At 41.1% G+C, this 12,491-nt stretch overlaps 1 protein-coding gene across 6 annotated transcripts in view; it reads right to left on the bottom strand.

Annotated features, from left to right (window-relative positions):
• KLHL3 (kelch like family member 3) overlaps window positions 1–12,491 on the bottom strand; it is a 268,190-nt gene that overhangs the window by 180,971 nt on the left and 74,728 nt on the right. The window contains exon 1 of one of the 6 annotated variants that reach the window (XM_054694360.1): window positions 12,148–12,205. The exons of 4 other annotated variants lie outside the window; for them this stretch is intronic. The gene's annotated coding sequence lies outside the window, so the exon portion shown is untranslated. Of the gene's footprint in view, window positions 1–1,692; window positions 1,699–12,147; window positions 12,206–12,491 lie in introns of those variants that run through there. One more of the 6 variants, XM_054694363.1, reaches the window with a different exon arrangement.

The raw sequence follows: 12,491 nt of genomic DNA, 5'->3' as shown, positions 1-12,491 counted from the left end.
CACTGGTGACTGGATTATTCAATGGAATAGCCACAAAAGTTATTGCTGAATAACTACCACTAGTAGTAACCATAACTAATTACTAAAAGTTATTACTACTGATATGCCTATTTATAACAATGTGATAATTCCTGAGTGTTGAAGCAATTCCACATTCAGGTATGAAAACTGTAACTTTCAGCTATGTAACTATTCAATTTATTTGCAAAGTCAGGAGGACTTCCATCATAATTTATGAATTAGCTAAAAGATGAAGTTTGGATTGGAAGTAGAAGGAATTGTATTAACATTTAAACTAAATATTGTAAATATTTATTCCCATGCTTGAATCAGATGTTCTAGTTGATAATAGCAACAAATTTTCTTCACTAACCCTTCTACTAGTGCCACCGAACTGGCCACAAATTCTTTAATACTCAATCACATTATTCAGCTAAAAATCACATTGACTTATTAATCGCCTATGTGATAGGGTTTTCATTACAAAAATTGCTTTTTCATCCCTAATTCTTTATGTATATTAAGGAAAGGTCATTATGACTCTTAACACAGACTGAGATACTTCATCACTGACACTTTATAATTAGTTCCAGATATTTTTAAAAACCTCTCACACATATTATGACTTACACTTTTTTAAAAATTTATTTTCTTGCATCATTGATCATTTTTGTACAGTATTTGGTTTCTCCCCTCAGGTGTCCCTGTAGTTCTCCCATCACCACAGCACCTGTGAACTGTTACCACAGACCCTAGCGCTCTTCCCTCCCTGGTTGTAATCCCTCTCCCTTCTCCCCTGCTGTATGACTCAGATCTATGGCTATGACTTAAACATTTAAAAAATATCCATCGGACCTCCCCTGGTGGTGCAGCGGTTGAGCACTGGGCTGAGAAGCTGCCTGTAGCCTCTGCAGCGCCGGTCCCACATGGCACAGCAGACCTCTCCTGCCGCATCCGCTGCTCCCCTCAGCAGTGTATTTTGTCAGTCTGCCTGTTCTGTTCCCTGCTCTGGCTCTGGTGAATTCTCTCACCCTCCTGCGCTTCTGACTGTGCCCAGTGCTTGTATAAATAAATAAATCTTAAAAAATAAAAAATTAAAAAAATTAAAAATATCCATCATTTCCACAGAATCATTTTTCACAGGAGAATCAGCTAGACTGTTTTCAAAAAGGGTACAAAGCTACTGTTCAAAACTCCATTAGCTCAGTGACTTTTACTGAATCATGACCAATTTTAGCTCTTCCTTATATAAATCTCCCTTATACAATTCAATTTGAGCTTCAGCTTATTTGTGTTTAAAAAATAACTGCAGGGCCTCCCTGGTGGCACAAGGGGTTAAGATGCAACCTATGAAGCAATCTGCAGCCACAGGCAGCACGAGTTTGATCCCCGGCCAGGGAGCAACCCACATGGCGCAGCAGACCTCTCCTGACTCGCCCACTGCTCCCCTCAGCAGTGTATTTCAGTCAATCTGCCTGTTCTGTTCCCCATTCTGTCTCTGGTGAATACTCTCAACCCCCATGCCTCTGGCCTGTACCCCAGTTCTTGTATGCATAAATAAATCTTTAAAAAAAAAAAACCTGCATTTTCTTCTTTCTTTTGAGTAAATGTGCCTTTTTCTTGCACATTAGCTTTCACGTTTTCCCCTCTATAAAATCTCTTCTCTTCCCTTTACTCCTCTCTCACTCTTACCTTCTCTCTTCCTTCCCTCCTTCTTTGCCTCCCTCTTTCTACTTTGTTCTTCTCTTCAGAATTTTTATTCCCTCCATTTTATCATTTTTGGGAAACTAAACAAAATAATAAATACAGGACAAGTGAATGAAATAAAATGTAACAGTCTGCAGATAAAAACTCTCATCTAAAATCCAAATTGAAATGGAGTCATCTTAGTATCCTACTGGTATAAGATTGCAGCCCCTGGGCCTCCCCGGTGGCGCAGCGGTTGAGCGCCGGGTTGCGAAGCTGCCCGCACCCTCTGCAGTGCCGGTTCGATCCCCGGCTGCTCCCCGGCCACCAGAGGAGGGTCCCACATGGCGCGCAGACCTCTCCTGCCGCCCGCTGCTCCCCTCAGCAGTGTACTTCGGTCCTTCTGCCTGCTCTGCTCCCCGCTCTGGCTCTGGTGAATTCTCTCACCCTCCCGCACTTCTGACTGTACCCAGTGCTTGTATAAATAAATAAATAAATAAATCTTTAAAAAAAAAAAAAAAGATTGCAGCCTCTGAGAGTAGAAAGCAATCAACTCTCCCGCATACCTCTTTTAACTCTCCTGACAGATAGTGGTTAGTTACATGACTTACTTGGTAAAGATATACTGATTCTGGTTTACATAATTAAAATGATTCTGATCAAGCCCTGAAATCAGGAAAGGGTTTCATCAAACTCTGATACCACCCTCTTCCCTCTTCCCTCACATACACCCAGGTTCTTGTAATCCTGACCCCACCCTGAGCATTCAAAACAGATCTCCAATCTACGATTAAATATTATGGTGTTCTTTTTGGTTCCATAATAAGATTTTCTGTTTCCTAAAGAACTGTTTTATCTTTTCTTATGAACTTTTCCTGAGCTTTAGTGAAACGAAAGTAACTAATGGCATACTTGTCAATAATAGTATTTATTGGCTTTTTATCTTTAAAAAGTATTTTTTCCCTTGAAGTGGTAGTGCAGCCTGTGTGTCTACTCTTTGTACCCCATCAGTCCTTCCCCACCACCGCAGGATAGCACACAAGCAGATCTATTAGAAAGACAAGTACTTTGAAGAGCACAATGAGTACCAACATGTGATGGTCCCCAGAGAAGTTTCCAACAAGTACCCAAAATCCATCTGATGTCTAAAGAGAAGTGGAGGAGACTTGTGACCCACAGAGTCTAGGCGGGCTTCATTACATGATTCCTGAAAATCATGAATAAGCCTGCACCATGTATTCTTCTCTTTATTCTTTAAAATGTTAACAGAAGTGAAGTATATTCAGGATCACCAATTAAATGTTTTTCAAATTTAATGTATATGTATATAAGGTAGTATTCAGTGAATACTTGAAAAATGTACAAATGTTGCAAACTGTTTATCTATACATGTGCATGACCTGCGTAATTCACAGTTCAATATAACTGTAGGTAGGGTACTGTAAGATGTTTAAGACAAAACTTCTTATAGTCAGTTGTTCTTTTTTTTTTTTTAAAGATTTTATTTTATTTATACAATAGCCGGGGCACAGTCCAGATGCGCAGGAGGGTGAGAGGATCCACCAGAGACAGAGCAGGGAACAGAACAGGCAGACTGACGAAATACACTGCTGAGGGGAGCAGCGGGTGAGACAGGAGAGGTCTGCTTGCCATGTGGGTTGCTCCGAGGTTGGCGGGGATAGAACCAGCACTGCAGAGGCTGCGGACAGCTTCAAAGCGCTGTGCTCAACAGCCTGCGCCACCAGAGAGGCCCCTAGTCAGTTGTTCTCTTAATGTAAGTGCCAGTTTGACATTACCTGTTACTTTTGCTAAATAAAGTTTGTATGTTGCTTTTTAATTTATTTTTATTTTTTAAGATTTATTTATTTTTATTTATACAAGCACTGGGTACAGTCAGAAGCACGGGAGGGTGAGAGAATTCACCAGAGCCAGAGCGGGGAGCAGAGCAGGCAGAAGGACCGAAGTACACTGCTGAGGGGAGCAGCGGGTGGCAGGAGAGGTCTGTGTGCCGTGTGGGACCCTCCTCCGGTGGCCCGGGAGCAGCCGGGGATCGAACCAGCGCTGCAGAGGCTGTGGGCAGCTTTGCAACCCAGCACTCAACCGCTGCGCCACCGGGGAGGCCCGCTTTTTTAAAAATAGAAGTATTTTGGCCTCCCCGGTGGTGCAGCTGGTTGAGTGCAATGCTGTAAGCTGTCCACAGCCTCTGCAGCATGGGTTTGATTACCGGCCAGCCAGGGAGATTCCCACATGTCCCAGCAGAACTTTCCTGCCTTGTCTGCTGCTCCTCTCAGCAGTGTCTTCAATCTGTTTGCCTGTTCTGCTCCCCGCTCTGTTTCTGGTGAATCCCCTCACCACCCCCCCACCACACACACCCCTCTGGTCTGTACTGCAGTTCTTGTATAAATAAATAAATCTTTTAAAATAGTTCTATTTTTTAAAAAAAGATTTATTTATTATGGATACAAAAGCTGGGGTGTAAGCCAGAGGTGCTGCAGGGTGAGAGGATGCACCAGAGAGAGTGGGAAGTAGAACAGGTAGTTCTATTGAAATACACTACTAAGGGGAGCAGTGGGCGAGGCAGGTCTGCAGTGCCATGGGGGTGAGCTCCCTGGCTCACAGGGAATAGAATTCGTGTAGCAGTGGCTGGCAATAGCTTGATAATGCTGTCTTTAACCCCTGCACCACCAGGGAGGCCCTAGAAGTATTTTTTTAAGTGCATACCTTTACCTTTAAGGGGCATATATGCTGACAGGTAGGAGAGCACAGGTCTATTTAGAAAGGTATAATAGAAAAAAATCTTTTTTAAAAAAGATTTATTTATGTAAGAACAGGGGTACAGGCCAGAGGCATGAGAGGGTAACAGAATTCACCACAGCAGAGTGGGGAGCAGAACAGGCAGATGGACAGAAGACACTGCTGAGGGGAGCAGCAGGCAAGGCAGGAGAAGTCTGCTGCACCATGTGGGTATCTCCCTGGATGGCCGGGAATCGAACCTGTGCTGCAGATGCTGCGCTCAGCTTCACAGCGCTATGCTCAACCTGCTGCGCCACCAGAGAGGCCCCGAAAAAAATCATTTTTAAGAGAAAACATGGAGAGATATCAAGTAAGTAAACCAAATTTCCTCTGTCTTTGCAGTATGTTTTGATTGTCCACACCAATTTGTTCTACTGTTGAGTAACCTGATGAATGAAGTAGGGCCACATTCTCTCACTTGCCTCTCCCCAGTTGCCAGAAAGGCTTGCAGTCTCCCTTCTCATTATCTGAGACTAGAACTTCATGCATGATGTTTTCCATATGCCCTGGAAGCAGTTTCCTCTAGCCAGGGCTGCAAAAATCTTCTCCTTTATCCCTGATCAAACCATTTTGGGTTGAGAGTATTATCTCATATCTTCAAAAGTTTCCAGAAAAGATGACTATGATTTATGTGTTCAAAAAAATAGTAAATTATTCTGAATGACTCTGTCTAATGAGCCAGAAATGAATTAAAAAAAAATACTAAACATTCTTTTAACAACTTAAAGTTCCCTAAGTTTTCTCCTGCCTATTTCTAAAGACTTTCTTGGAGTAATACCAAGATGATTTCTAACAAGGAAATCAACAACATAAGTGATTCAAAATAAAGAATGCCCAAATGTGTTTTAAATGTGGCTTGTATTTTTCTGCAATGGAAATGTTATATTCTGAAAAAGGTATAAATAACTTGATAGACAACACGCACGAAGATTCAACTCAAAGAACTTGCACCCCACTCTGTTGAGGAGCCATGGCATAATTCACTGGCCTAGTTAAAAGTCAGTGTCTCTTTCTCTAAGAATAATAAATCAAGAAAAGTATTTTAAGTATTATGTACTTAGCACAGTGTTAGGTATAGAAAAGGTGTAAGACACAGCTTTAAAGAGTTTACAATCTAGTTGAGGTTTGAAAGAGTTTGCCATACACCAGAGGGTGATTTGACATCCTGGTTTTTATAGACTTTTCTTCTAGCTAAGTTGAAAGTTGTCTAAGGAGAAAAGAGTAACTGAAGGCAGAATTAATAACAAAGGAGGATCTTTATATCTATGGTGAAAATATGAGGAAGTAAACAGCACTTCATCCTACATGAAGTGGGAGTATTTCAAGACTGATAATCTGAGGAATTCCTAAAATCCTCACTGAAGTTACCTATGCAATTAATGTGCTCATGCACTTACCTCAAGAAAAACAAAGAGGAATATTTCTAGTGGATCAAGGAAGACAAGGCAGGTCTGTTTCCCCTGTTTAAATGCCCAAACCAAACTCCTTGTTAAAGCTGGGACTATTTCCCCTGCAGAATGAGTGGGAGGATGTGTGGAGATGGTGACAGGAGTGTGTCCACCTCACATTTTGTCATCGTCTGTTTCCTGCTAGTCTCTACTTTAGGCAGATAAATCTGTTCTTCCAATTAGACTGTGAACTTCTAGAGATCTTGAGCTGCATCTTCTATTGTTTCTGTACCAGCACCTCATTGCCTCCTCAGAATATTTAAAACAGAACTAAGCAAGGAAAAGCATTTAATATGCACAGATTTTATTGATTCCCCCATCCCTCCACTAGGCATGACCCCCATCTGTCCTCTAATATACACAGATTTTAAAAGTTAATTTCTTTTAAGATTCATTTATTTATGCATACAAGAATTGGGGTATAGGGCAGAGGTGTGGGCGGTAAGAGGATTCACCAGAGACAGAGCAGGGAGCAGAACAAGCAGATCAACTAAAATACACTGCTGGAAGAGCAGCAGGCGAGACAAGAGAGGCCTGCTGCGCCATGTGGATCAGCTCCCTCGCCGGGGATCGAACTCATGCCACAGTGGCTGGTGATAGCTTGATAGTGCTATCTTTAACCCCTGTGCCACCAGGGAGGCCCTTAAAAGTTAATTCTTATAAAGCAAAGTAGGCAATAATTATAGAATGTCTGAATGTTTTCAAACCTATGTTTTATTAATTATCCAGTGAGTACAAAAATGATCCTAATTACACAGAAATTATGGTAATGTCAATAAGCTGCAAAGTCATGAGTCCTTTGAGACTTGAGCTTAAACATTTCTCAACAACCTTCTCTGATCCCCTAGAGCCATTACAATCCTAGTCAATTACAATCCTAGTCATTACAATCCTAGTCTCATAGTCCCCCATATATATGTACCATGTAAAACCACAAAGTTCTGTTTATATGTGTACCTATTCCATGAGACAGGAGCTCCTTGAACAGAAGTTCCAGGCTGGAACTGTGTCTTATTCACTGGAGTGGCTCCAGTGCCAAGTATAGTAAACAGCGTATGTAAAATAAACCTGGGGATAACAAATCTTAGCTAGCAAGCGGTATGTGGCTCTGCATAGTAAGTGGAGATATACTCCCTGAAGGTGGTACCTGAAGAAAGAGATTGCTAAGCTTCCATTTGAAGTACAGGGACGAGTTCTCTGGAAATCAGCACTGGCAGCAGGACAAATAAAAACCACACCTTGGTTCCAAGAGAGGCTCAAGAGCAAGGTGGACTTTTATGGCTCATATGTTATTTGCCAATAGGAGTTGTGCCAGAAAGAGTCAGCTAAGGGGGACTGGAGGAAAACACTCTACTAACTTCTAATTAACTAAATTGACAGGCTCTTGGAACAGTTTTTAGAAATGAAAGGTCAACCTTCCAGAATAACCAGGCTCTAGGAGATTGGGCTACATTTTGATGTTCTTAGAAGAAAAACCACTCTATAAAAAGCAAGGAAGGGCAGAACTTTGTCTTTTTCAGTGAAGCAAATTCTTCTCTATTAAGGGAACATAAAATTTAAAGGAAAAGTTATTGAGTTACTAATTTGGAGATCATTTTCCCTATCCTGTGATTATAGAAGTTGCCTTCTGCTTTTTTACAGCAGCAGGAACCCCTAGCATCTAGACACTGCCACCAGTCATATCCTTATGAATCCAGTTATGCAACTTTCTATTCCTGAAAATTTTCTCACATTGAAAACAAGTATCATAATGTGTGTGCATGTGTTTGTTCATGTTCACTTATGCAAAGTATCTACAAAAATGTCTGAAAAGAAATATTCCAAAATGTTAACAGTGTTTGCCCCAATTGATAGAACTTTTGAATAACCTATCTTTCTTTCTTTCTTCCTTGTTCCATCTTGCTCTCTAACCTCTCCTCTCTTTTTGCCTATTTGCTTATCTACATTTCTAAACATTTTACTAGGAAAATATATCATTTGTATAACTTTTAAATGGATGAGAAAAAGACAAAAACTTAGGGAGAAAAAACAAATCAAGAATCCAAATTATCTGTCCATGAGACAGCTATAGTATAAGAAGTCAAGAAGTATGAGTCTGTCATGGGGTTTGGGAAAAGCTCATATTTTCCCTAAGTTTCAGGTTCCCTGCCTATAAAATGCATCATGTCTCAATAAATAATTAATAACTACCTGATTAAATGGTGTGCAAGATTAACAAAATTCCCTGCCCTAATGGAGTTTACAGTATATCAGAGATGGTACTTGCTTCAAAGTATAAATTGTGACAAATGCTATAACAGAAAAAAGAATATTATGAAGGCATTTAGCAAAAGAGCTAACCTTGTCTGGTGTAAACTGGGACAAGAAATAGATAAGGGAATCTTCTGGAAGAAATAATTTTTATTTTTTTTTTTTTTTTTAAATATTTATTTATTTATTTATTCATACAAGCACTGGGTACAGTCAGAAGCGCGGGAGGGTGAGAGAATTCACCAGAGCCAGAGCGGGGAGCAGAGCAGGCAGAAGGACCGAAGTACACTGCTGAGGGGAGCAGCGGGCGGCAGGAGAGGTCTGCGCGCCATGTGGGACCCTCCTCCGGTGGCCGGGGAGCATCCAGGTATCGAACCGGCGCCGTGGAGGCTGCGGGCAGCTTCTCAACCCAGCGCTCAACCGCTGCGCCACCAGGGAGGCCCAAGAAATAATTTTTAAACTGAGATCCAAAGGATAATTAGGACTTAACTGGATAGAGATGAAGGTGGTTATATTCTTATCACTTGGTGCTTTGTAATTCTATGATCCTGTGTCCTAAACTGAGTTACTCAATCACAGAACCCAAAGGGCCTCCTATCAGTCATCTTGTTCCTCCACTCAACTAACTCACTTAATCCCAAAAACATTCTTGTAGGTAGATAGTATTACTCCCGTTTACGAATGATGAAACAATTAAGCAAGATGCCAGGAGTCACACAGTGGTAAACCTAACCTGTTTATTAGCTTGAAATCCCAACCTCTTTCATTCATCATTTACTGAATAGCTGGCAAGTTCCCTGTTAGATATTGGAGATAAAGAGAATACTAAGACTGGATCCCTGCCCTCCAGAAATGTACTGTTTGAGGGGAAAGTCTGTAAGTAATCCCAACAATTACAACACAGTCAAGGGTTTAGAAATTTAGGCAGGATGGAACTATGCCTTTTCAACAGAATCTAGTTCCCTAACTCCCTAAGGAAACCTAGTAGGCACATGATCACTGACAAAGACATACAAATCAGTAAATCTGCAAAGCTATAACTGAACTTGAACATTCCTGACTGGAACTGACCAATATCTCCATCTACTATACTACTGGGTCCTGTGAGTCTGTTCAAATAAAAACCTTTCAAGAGAATAAGTGTCCAGAAGGCACTCAATCATCTTACTACACAGAATAGACATGCTCTAACCACACAAAACTGATAAGGAGTAGCACTGTGGGCTCTTAGTGCAAGTTAACAAGTACAAGCTAAATCATGTCAGCTGTAACATGTATGGAACATTTTATAAAACTTTTCAGATAAAGTCCATCCTCACACCCATATGTCTTCTAAAAAACACACACTCTCTGATTTCAGGCAACTGAGAGAAGTATGACAACAGGATTTCAGAGATGTTCCTGAGAAAGCTTCAGCCAGGAGCTCTCAAAAACAGATGTTACATTTAATTCTGGATCCTAATAAAAATGCTTGGAATGGTTTTATGGTTTTTAAGTCAGTAATTCAGTGGAATCTAAACCTGCAATATTGTGAGGAGGGACCACAATTGCTCCACAGAGCAACTGGTGAGAAAGAGCTCACAGATCTCAGATATTTACTCAGCCTTCTGAGAAGTCAAAAGGACTGGTCTCTGATGTTGGTGCGACATGGACTGTTCAGTGTCCCTAGAAGCCAAGAATCCAAGATTTTCATCCCAAATCTTCCATGGATGTATTTTGCAGTCCTGAGTATGTCACTTAATGCCTTTACACCTCAGTTATGCTATCTATGAAATGGGATTCCTACTGTCTTCACTTCTGGAAGAGATGTAGCAATGACATTGCAATATTCTCCCTTATCACACCCATGTTCCAGATGATATTGCTTCTAGGTAGGGAGAGATGGACAGGAAAGTGGAAACATATCATCAGAGAATAGTGGAAAAGCTCAGCTCTAATTATTGTTACTTTTAGCACATTAAACTCCCGCTTTTCCATACTCATCCATTCCATGACTAGAGTGAAAATATTATAATGTGAACCCAATAAAAGAATGGATATTGCATAATTCATTCTAAGAAAGCATAATTCAAAATATTCAGGATATAACTAAGCTTATATAAGACTGTGATTTATACAATAAAACAATAAAAGTACTGAGTGAATTTTTTTATTGACATTAAAAAGATGAAATTAAAAATAAGTAAAGTAACCTAAATGGGAAAGCTTATTTCAAATTCACTAGATTTGTTATTGGTTTAGGTGGGGAGAATCAAAACCAATTCATTGGGCCTCCCCTGGTGGCGCAGCGGTTGAGCACTGGGTTGCAAAGCTGCCCGCAGCCTCTGCAGCGCCGGTTCGATCCCCGGCTGCTCCCCGGCCACCGGAGGAGGGTCCCACATGGCACGCAGACCTCTCCTGCCACCCGCTGCTCCCCTCAGCAGTGTACTTCGGTCCTTCTGCCTGCTCTGTTCCCCGCTCTGGCTCTGGTGAATTCTCTCACCCTCCCGCGCTTCTGACTGTACCCAGTGCTTGTATAAATTAAAATAAATAAATAAAGCACAAATGTTTAAAAAAATTAAAAAAGAAACCAATTCATTAACCTTTACACCATAAGTGTGCTTTTTAAATAATTTCTTGTTTCAATTTAACTGAAATTTTCTTTTTAATTCACTTTTTAGGACTGATGGTTAAGTTTTAGCACAATATTTTCACTCAATTCAACAACCAGTATTTGTATGAAAGGATCCATTAAGACTAAAAAGCAAAACATTTGAGGGCTGCTAGGAAGATGGTGCATGGACAGGATCCTTGGTTCACTGCTTCCTTCAGGAACACAGTGGATCCCTGTATTGAGAGAATAGCTAGATCTAGAGCAGAACTAGGAAAGTAAGGACCAGTGTCTCCACGGGGAGAAGAGACAGAGACCATCAGAGAGGGTAGGAAAGACTAAGACATAGTGAGTCAGGAGATATAGCAGGATGCTAGAGAGATACCTGCCCTTCCCCCACCAGGTCTCTGGAGCCCTGGAGCCCTGGCCTGGACAGGGGAGTGCACAGTTCTCAAAGGTAGTGAGACACAGATTGCTCAAGGAAGGGCACCCTGGTGGACTGTGACGGGTTTCAGCAGTAGGGATAAGTACTTACCTACCCCCCACCCAATTTCTGGGCTCCCAGGGTCATCGGTGCCTCATGCCCGGAGTCAGGAGAGGTGCCTGTCTGTCCCACTGTGTTTCCAGAGTGTGTGTTCCCTTCACACATGTATGTCAAATAATCAATTGTGATATAGCGGTGTCTCTCATATTTTGGAGAGGCATTCTTTTGCCCCTCTAAGTTTCATTAATCTTAAATAAGTCTTATAGATTTAAGGATTAGAACTAACAGCAGGGATATGACAGAGTGGGAAGGAAGAGAAGGGCAGTATAGTGTGTATAGGGATCTGCACATACGCACTGTTTGACTAAGGACCTGTTTTCTTTAAACTAAAACTCTTGCTTTGAACTGAGATTCCTGCCCCTATGATGCCTGAATGAGTATTGGACATTTATACCATCAGATGTACCAGGGTCAAGATAACCAAGAAGCTGATGACCAAATCTGGGGGCTGAATGTGACAAACACCAAGAACATCAACTATGATGGGCTATACTGATGGGCTGTTTGCTTATGACTGTTTTTGTTTAACTCATTATAAAAAGATCAGCTTGAGATAAGATGGCAGAACAGCCCTTCTGTTCTCTCAGATCAGTGGCCATGGGAGTCTCCTAAGAGTGCTATGCCTCTGTTTTCACAGGTCACTAGCCAGAGACCTGAAAATTAAAAGTGCTTTTGCATTCAATTCCTGTCTATGCTTATTGGCTTTTTGGTACTGACAGGCCGCAGAACCCAGGCCTGTTTCCAGTAACACTGTGGTTGCCCATTCCTACTCTAATTCTACGTACTGTACTCTTTTTTCAGGTTGCTCTTAATAAAACAAAACTGTGAGCACTCACCCACAGATTTATGCTTTTACATCTCTCAGCTGTCCCCAAGAACCCAGTATGGAGCCAGATCTACCTGCTGAGTAAAGAAAAGGTTACCTTGAGACTATGAGTTAGAGAAGATTCAACATTTACAAATTACTCAAATTCCTCAGGTCCTAATATATAACAGGATTGAGAATCCCTTTGTCCCATTTATCTTGTCAGAATGAGGAAATAAAAGATAAGGGCCCAAGAAAGGAAAAGAAAACATTCATTATGTATTTATGGGCTCATGAGTTCTGTTTACTTACAAAGACCCAAACAGCGACAGTTAACAATTACTAAAAGTCATATAATAATTCATTAATTAGATC

This window comes from Talpa occidentalis, unplaced genomic scaffold, assembly GCF_014898055.3.
Source record: "Talpa occidentalis isolate TD23 unplaced genomic scaffold, MPIMG_talOcc4v2.1 talOcc4.13, whole genome shotgun sequence".
Classification (NCBI taxonomy): domain Eukaryota; kingdom Metazoa; phylum Chordata; class Mammalia; order Eulipotyphla; family Talpidae; genus Talpa; species Talpa occidentalis.
This window is presented reverse-complemented; position numbering and strand designations above follow the sequence as displayed.